Source organism: Triticum aestivum, chromosome 3B (genome assembly GCF_018294505.1).
Source record: "Triticum aestivum cultivar Chinese Spring chromosome 3B, IWGSC CS RefSeq v2.1, whole genome shotgun sequence".
Classification (NCBI taxonomy): Eukaryota; Viridiplantae; Streptophyta; class Magnoliopsida; order Poales; family Poaceae; genus Triticum; species Triticum aestivum.
In genome coordinates this window covers 6,506,386-6,515,070 of record NC_057801.1, presented here as the reverse complement: position 1 = coordinate 6,515,070, position 8,685 = coordinate 6,506,386, and positions in this window count along the sequence as shown.

Below are 8,685 nucleotides of genomic sequence, written 5' to 3'. Positions count from 1 at the left end.
GGGCCACCCCAAGCCACAAATCTAGAAATTTGTTTCACGGCGACTCTGAATGTCTTTATTTCGCACACTGAGACTTAATTTGCTGCAGTAATGCCTATTGTATTGTGTATGACACTTGGTTTTCAGCTTGATAAGCAGTCTAATGGTAAACTGTCCGGCATCTCGTCATGTGAAATATCGCAACCGTCGGCAATGTGGTGGTCGGCACACCGGACAGAAAGCCATCGGTCACCATGTGGTGGCATTTGTGTGTTTCAGAAATTGCTGCTCGACTTACAGTTAGCTAATTTGCTAGCTACTGTCACCATGTGGTGTAAAAGTGTAATTACCAGGGCATGGCATCCGATTCCACAACAGGCTGCAAACTGGTGTACAGGCCATGGTAAATAGCTGCCGCTTACCATGTACATGGCCGGAGTTGAGCCTCACTGAAATCCGTCCTCGTCTCCTTGCCGGATCTGTACCAGCGAGCAATCCATGTCAAGTGCTCGGAAGGAATCCTACTCAGGCCAAGGTAATTAAGTAGGAACACGAGATGGTAATGCACACGATAGAAAGGGGAAGGAGGAGGTTCACCTTAATTTCTCGGTGCGGCGGCGAGCTACCGGAGACGGCGGCGGTGGCGGCTGCGGGTAAGGAAAATGCTCACGCACGGGAGAGTGGCTGGCGCCATGGGAGCGCGAGGGTGTCCGGGGCGGGGGACGGTGTAGATCGCCGCCTCCCCCGCCGGAGCTCCGTCGGGGAGTGTGGTGGGGCGGCCGGCGGCGGCGGCAGGGGACGGGAGTAAAGCAGCTCTCTTTTTATTCTTCTGTGAAATGTGGGGCGGAAGGGGACGGGTGTAGACCCAACTAGGCCTCAAGTTTTTTCTCTCCGTGTTTCTTTATTGGTTTTTTATCTTTTTTTTTTAGTTTTTCAGCATTTCTTCAGTTTTTTTCTTTGTTTATTTTTATTTTTAACACATGTATAATGTTTTTGTACACGTCGTACGTATAGTATACAGTGGAACATTTTCTTGGTACACATGGAACATTTTCAAATATTTCATATACGTTTTCTCAAATATCACTACTACATGTCAACCATTTTTCAAATACACATTGGACATGGTTCTAATGACACGAAACATTAATTTATATGTGAACTTTTTTATAGAGATTTTATCATTTACGCCACTAGTTGTGTCCCACTATCCAGTTTTGACATTAGAAGTTACAACTGCTTAAAAATTGCATTGTTTCGTGAGATACTTGCTCAAAACTGCACCTTAAAATTTCATCATTTCATTAGATGTTTGCTAAAAAAACACCATCAGACATCATTAGTGTCAGGTCAAACCCATTGACCATGTTATGTGACCAAAATACCCACATGCCAGGTCTCTCTATCTCATAGTGATAAGGTGGGCCCCATTTGTCAGCAGCAAGCAAGCGAATAACTTAGAGGAAACTAAGAAAATTGTGGGGATCGAGTGGGACTCACACTTTACGGTAGTAAGATGAGTTGTCATGTTGGTCCATGAGGATGTTGGTCATGTAACATAATAAACGGGCTTTTCAGTTGGCAGTAATGGTGTCTAGTGGCATTTTTTTGCATGTGCCTACTGACCGATGGCATTTTAAGTAGTTGAAATTACTATTCATAAATGATAAAAAAACTTTTAATATTGTATTAATATTTTGATATGTTAGAACCATTCTTTTGAAATGATTGAATATTTCTTTAAAATGTCACGTACATTTTTAATGGTATTCAACATTTCTTTATACTACATGAACACTTTTTTAGATTTTATAAACATTTTTATAAATGTCAAAGATTAAAGTAAAATATATTTCCATTTGAAAAATATAATAAAAGTAATAAAACAGAGATATTCAAAAATGTGTGCTTGGAGCCAACCCTCTCCCGTGATGGGAAGGCTTGTTTAGGTGGCGCATGAGGCGAGGGGTTCTTTCGTCTCACGATGAGCAAGACAAATCCCCTTTCCCCTACACAGCAGGTGCTCCGGGAACACACTTAACGGGGGTAATCCCTATTTGGGGCTTCACGCGTCTGTTTTAGATTTTTTTAGGAGTTAACCAAGTTTTATTGATCAAATTCCACATGGTGTGGGATAAAAAAGGGTGGTTTGATGAAGACTCACAAGTATAGAGGATCAATCGTAGTCATTTTGATAAGTAAAAGTGTCGAACTCAACTGGAGCAGAAGGAAATGATAAGCGGTTTTCAGAGAGGTAATAGATAGTTTTGTAGCAAGGTAATTCGTAACAAGCAACAAATAGCAATAATAACAAAGTGCAGCAAGGTGGCCCAATCATTTTCATAACAAAGGATAACCCGAAATGTTCTCTTATATAAAGCAAAGCGTTCTCCAGGACACATGGGAATTCTCGTCTAGTCATGTTCATCATGTTTTCTAGGGTTTCGGCGCCAATGAAGGAGACGATAACGATGACGAGCTTTGCCTCAGCTCCAGACGCAACAAGATGAGCTCATGCCGTGGCCATTTCGTGAGCAGAGTTAAAGCCATTGCCGTGGCGATTTCGTGCTTAGCTAGGGTTAACGCCATTGCCATGGCGATTTCATGCTTAGCTAGCACTGGTGGAAAAAGGGCCTTTGGTCGCGGTTTGCAACTGCCATTAGTCGCGGTTGCGCAACCGCGACCGAACGGGCGCGACTAAAGCCCCCCCCCCTTTAGTCGCGGTTGCTTAAGAACCGCGACTAAAGGCCCGTCCACGTGGGCGCCAGGTGGCCGTCGGGGCGGAGGACCTTTAGTCGCGGTTCTTCTGGCCAACCGCGACTAAAGGCCGCCGCAGGTTTAGGGTTTTAGCCCCCCCCCCCTTAAACCTGTTTTCTGTTTAATTTGTATTGTTTTATTTCTTTTGTGCTTTATTTTAATTTTGAAGGAGTTTCATATATTCTACGGTACTACATACATGCATATGAATGTACAATTTCAAATAAATTTGAAATTAGAACCAAAAAGAATTCAAGAGGAATATACAATATATATTCAATATCATCGGATGACCATATACAATTTTGAACAAGTTTCCATACATGATTTAATGCATATAAAGTTCTACGTCCTCGTAATAGTGTTCTCCTTTAGGATGGAGGACTTCCCTGCTGAATCATCCAGCTAGTTCCTCTTGAAGTGGTCGGAAGCGAGCTTCTGGACTAAGCATCCACCGGAGGTTATTCCTCTGAGCATTGGTATCACTCGAAACCCGCTCAGAGGTGTATCTCCGGATCATCTCACAGACATAGTATCCACATAGATTGGTCTCCGGTGGCTGAATATCCCCAGCATTCTTAGCCTTTAACATTTTGAATTCTAGCTCTTTTTTGAATTCACCGACCTTTGTATCTACGAACCGTCTCCAAACCCTACGAGGCAAAGAAAATTAAATGAACAAGAGAGTTATTAATTAGTTACTTGATATTAGGAAATGAACGAAATAGGCCGATCGATATAGAGCGCAAATGAATGAAAATAATTACTTCTGCAGCATTCTTGTCATGCCGCCCCAAAGCTTTGGATCCATATTCACAGAGTCGTGGACGAGACATTCTGATGTGTTAACTTTAATTACTAGCAGAATCCAGTGGAACCTGCGGACACGATACATGCACAGTACGTCATGCATAACTCATCGATTAGCCGGCCACATACCATGCATGGAGTAAACAAAAGAGAATGTGCTCAAGACAGAAACACTCACTCAAAATGGTAAGGAAATAGAATATCACTTTTGAGTTCCTGCTTTGTAAGAAACTGCCACAGGTCTGCCTCCACGTCGGCGGGGTAACGCTCCAACACATGTCCATTAACGATGTGTGGGTCAATGAACCCAACATCATGGATGTTCCTTACTCTGCATTCCTTAATCTTCATTCTGCATGTATAATAGCGGACACAACAATATAGTTAGGACATATATATAGTGCAGGCAATATGAACGAGATGGGGTAGAAATTAATAAATCACTTACAGAACGTAGCAACTGATGATAGATTTATCGAGCTCGCGCAGATTGAAAAGCTGGAACAATTCACTCAGTTCAATTTGTACATAGTAATGTTTGAAGTGATGCTCATGTCTAACTTCCGCATAAATATATTCTTTGGCGTTTTTATTTTTTATGTAACCCTTGTACCATTTCAGCAGACCTTTCATTTGTGGAGGTAGATCCTTTTCCTGCGCAGGCTCGACGAGAGGCCCATTCTTGACATATGTAATTACTACCTCCTTCACTGGCGCCTCATCAAGGCCTAACAGTTCACGAAGAGTAATACCTAAGTTGGCCGCTTGTTCTCTGGCACTCGTTACAGTCAATCCCTGTGCTGCCGCAGCTTGTATGATCTCGGGGGCATCCGGACAGAAGGCTTCCACTATAAGCGGGGCAATCGATTGTTTACTTTGTTCCCCGAGCTGGGCAACTTGTTTCCCGCTTTTTTTACTTTCGGCCTTCTCCCGCTCTTTGTTCTCCTTGAACATGAGTGCCTGCCTGCGAAGTTCACGTGCATAGTCGTTAGGCAGATTCTTCGCGGCTTGGGACGGTGTGCTCAAAAATGACTTAGCCCACTTCTTTTGCTCATCAGAAAATACTGGCTTGGGCTCGGGCTCTCTTTTCTTCTTGCAGTCTGCCTTCCATTTCTCCAAATCAGCAGCCGCGGCCGTGTCGACTTCCTCGGCACTACATTCCCAAGGCCTTGTGGGGAGAGGCTTCAGTGATGGCTCCGGTACCTTTGTGGTCTTAGGTACATAAGGGTCCGGGTTAATAATCCAGGACTGCTTCTGCTTCTTTGCCGGAGGTGGATTGGGGGGCGGCGTCTGATGTGCAGGGCGGGGGGTGCTGGCCACACTCTTTTTTTCTTTTCTTTTTTTCTTCTTCTTCCTTTCTTCTTCCTCTTTCTTCTTTCTTTCTTCTTCTTCCTTTTTCTTTCTTGTTTTTTCTTCTTCCTTTTTCTTTCTTCTTTCTTTCTTCTTTCTTTTTTTCTTCTTCCTTTTTTTTTCTTCTTTCTTTTTTTCTCCTTTCTTTTTTTCTTCTGTTGTTTTCTTCCTTTTTCCTTTTTTCTTCCTTTTTCTTGTTTTTCTTCTGTTTTTCTTTTGTTTTCTTCTTCTTTCTTTCTTCTTCTTCCTTTTTCTTTCTTGTTTTTTCTTCTTCCTTTTTCTTTCTTCTTTCTTTCTTCTTTCTTTTTTTCTTCTTCCTTTTTTTTCTTCTTTCTTTTTTTCTTCTGTTGTTTTCTTCCTTTTTCTTTTTTTCTTCCTTTTCCCTTTTTTCTTCCTTTTTCTTGTTTTTCTTCTGTTTTTCTTTTGTTTTCTTCTTCCTTCTTTCTTCTTCTTCCTTTTTCCTTTTTCTTTCTTCTTCTTCTTCCTTTTTCTTCTTCCTTCTTCTTCTTCTGCCGGCGCGCGGAGGACGGCAGGCAGGGCCAGCGGGCGGCGGGCGGCGGGCGGCGGGCGGCGGGCGGCGGGCAAGGGCGCAAGGCACGGGCGGCGGGCAAGGGCAGGGCACGGGCGGAGGCGGCGCTCACTGGGGACGGGGGCGGCGGCGCGCAGGGCTTCGGCGTCGGCGTCGGCGTTGGGGCAGGGCTTCGGCGTCGGCGTCGGGGCAGCGCTTCGGTGTCGAGAGAGAGGAGAATGGGAAGTGGCAAAACTGCTAAGCCCCGTATTTATAGCCGCCCCTTTAGTCCCGGTTGGAGAGCCGGCCCCCGCCTAAAGGTACCCTTTAGTCGCGGTCTGCCTCCCCAACCGGGACTAAAGGGTTTTGGCGCCGCTTCCGTTCCCGCGCAGAAAGACCCTTTAGTCGCAGTTGGGGACAACAACCGTGACTAAAGGGTACCCTTTAGTCGCGGTCCGCCTCCCCAACCGGGACTAAAGGTCTGTGCTAGAACTGGCGCGGTGCGGTGGGATGTTTAGTCCCACCTCGCTAGCCGAGAGGCTTCGACAGTGGTTTATAAGCGCGGCTGCGCTCACCACTTCGAGCTCCTCTCAAATGCAGGCTTACGGGCCTATTCTGTCACTATGTGCCTGTGGGCCTACTCGGCCTTCTGCGGGCCTGAATCCTGGCCCTTTAATGGGTTTCTAGTCGTATTCAGGCCGTGGTGGCCCAGTAGGTGGCATATTTTCTTTTTTTCTTCCTTTTTTCCTTTTTCCTTTTTTCTTCTGTTTTTTTCTTCTGTTTTTTTCTTATGTTTTTCTTCTGTTTTTCCTTTTTTCTTCTGTTTTTTTCTTCTGTTTTTTTCTTCCTTTTTCCTTCTTTCTTCTTCTTCCTTTTTCCTTTTAAAATCAAAAAAATAAAACTAATTCATTTTAAAATCTTAAAAATACAATTATATATCAAAAAAATCAGAAAAATAAAACTAATTCATTTTAAAACCCCTTGAAGGTTTGACAAAAGGTTTGATACATCATTCAGTTCATCGACCAAATACAAAGTTTGGTACAATAAATTATTACACATCAATTCTTCCCTTGTGTCCCTGCTTGCTTACGATTGTGCCGTATCCATGGAGCATCCTCATCATTTAACTTAATGCTTGGGTCAATGTTCACTTTGAAGGGCGGAATTTCACCAAACATATTATAATCTTCTGACATGTCTGTCTTGTCCTCCACTCCCACGATGTTTCTTTTCCCTGAAAGAACAATGTGGCGCTTTGGATCATCGCATGATGTACTGATCGTTTTCTTATCTTTCCGTTTCCTTGGTTTGCTACTCATGTCCTTCAAATAAAAAACCTGAGCGACATCTTTGGCAAGGACGAATGGTTCGTCAAGGTAACCAAGATTGTTGAAATCCACCATTGTCATTCCGTATTGCTCGTCCACCTTTACCCCACCTCCTGTTAGCTTGAACCATTTGCACCGGAACAAAGGGACCTTAAAGGAGGGTCCATAGTCAAGTTCCCATATCTCCTCTATGTAACCATAATATGTGACCTTTTGCCCATTCTCGGTTGCTGCATCAAAGTGGACACCACTGTTTTGGTTGGTGCTCTTTTTATCTTGGACGATCGTGTAAAATGTATTCCCATTTATCTCGTACCCTTGGAAAGTCGTTATAGTCGAAGATGGTGTCTTGGCCAACATGTACAGCTGATCTACAACATCATTGTCATTCATTAAATGTTTTCTCAACCAACTGCCGAAAGTCTCCATGTGGGCCTTCCTAATCCAGGATTCAGGCTTCCCCGGGTTGTCCGAGCGTAAAATATTCTTGTGTTTCTCAAAGTACGGAGCCACCAAGCTGGAATTGGTCAGTACAGTGTGGTGTGCTTCAGTCAGAGAATGGCCGTCCATACATATCGTTGATTTCCTTCCGATCGTGCCTTTTCCACTTAGTCTCCCCTCGTGCCGCGATCGAGGAAGACCAATCGGCTTAAGGTCAGGAACAAAGTCAACACAAAACTCAATTACCTCCTCATTTCCATAGCCCTTGGCGATGCTTCCTTCTGGCCTAGCACGGTTACGAACATATTTCTTTAATACTCCCATGAACCTCTCGAAGGGGAACATATTGTGTAGAAATACAGGACCGAGAACGAAAATCTCTTCGACTAGGTGAACCAGGAGGTGCGTCATAATATTGAAGAAGGATGGCGGGAACACCAACTCGAAACTGACAAGGCATTGGATCACATCGTTCTGTAACCGTGGTAGAACTTCTGGATTGATTACCTTCTGAGAGATTGCATTGAGGAATGCACATAGCTTCACAATGGCTACTCGAACATTTTCCGGCAGGAGCCCCCTCAAAGCAATCGGAAGCAATTGCGTCATAATCACGTGGCAGTCGTGAGACTTCAGGTTTTGGAACTTTTTCTCCGCCATGTTTATTATTCCCTTTATATTGGACGAGAATCCAAACGGGACCTTCATACTGCTCAGGCATTCAAAAAAGATGACATTCTCTTCTTTGGTCAGAGCGTCGCTGGCACGACCTTGAAACCATTCCGGATGCCGGTCATCAGGGTCTTTCAAACGTTGCTGGTCCTGCCGTGCTTCCTTTGTATCATTTGTCTTCCCATACACGCCCAAGAGGCTTAGGAGGTTCACGCAAATATTCTTCGTAACGTGCATCACGTCGATTGCAGAGCGGACATCTAGGACTTTCCAATATTCTAGCTCCCAGAATATAGATTTCTTCTTCCACATGGCTGCGTGCCCGTCAGCTCCCTTCGGAACTGATTGTCCGCCAGGACCCTTTCCAAAGATGACTTTCAAATCCTTGACCATATCAAATACCTCAGCACCAGTGCGTTCCGCAGGCTTCGGCCGGTGATCTGCCTTGCCGTTGTAATGCTTGCCTTTCTTTCTTACTGGATGAATTTTCGGAAGAAATCGACGATGCCCAAGGTACACGTTCTTCTTACAATTTGGCAAATGTACACTTTCAGTCTCATGTAAGCAGTGCGTGCATGCATTGTATCCCTTATTTGACAGTCCTGAAAGGTTACTAAGAGCAGGCCAATCGTTGATGGTTACGAAAAGCAACGCTCGTAGGTCAAATTCCTCTTGTTTGTGCTCATCCCACACACAGACACCACCCCACAGCTGTAAAAGTTCATCAACTAATGGCCTTAGGTACACATCGATGTCGTTGCCGGGTTGCTTCGGACCTTGGATGAGCACTGGCATCATAATGAACATAAGGGCGAATTCGCGGCCCGCTAAATTCAC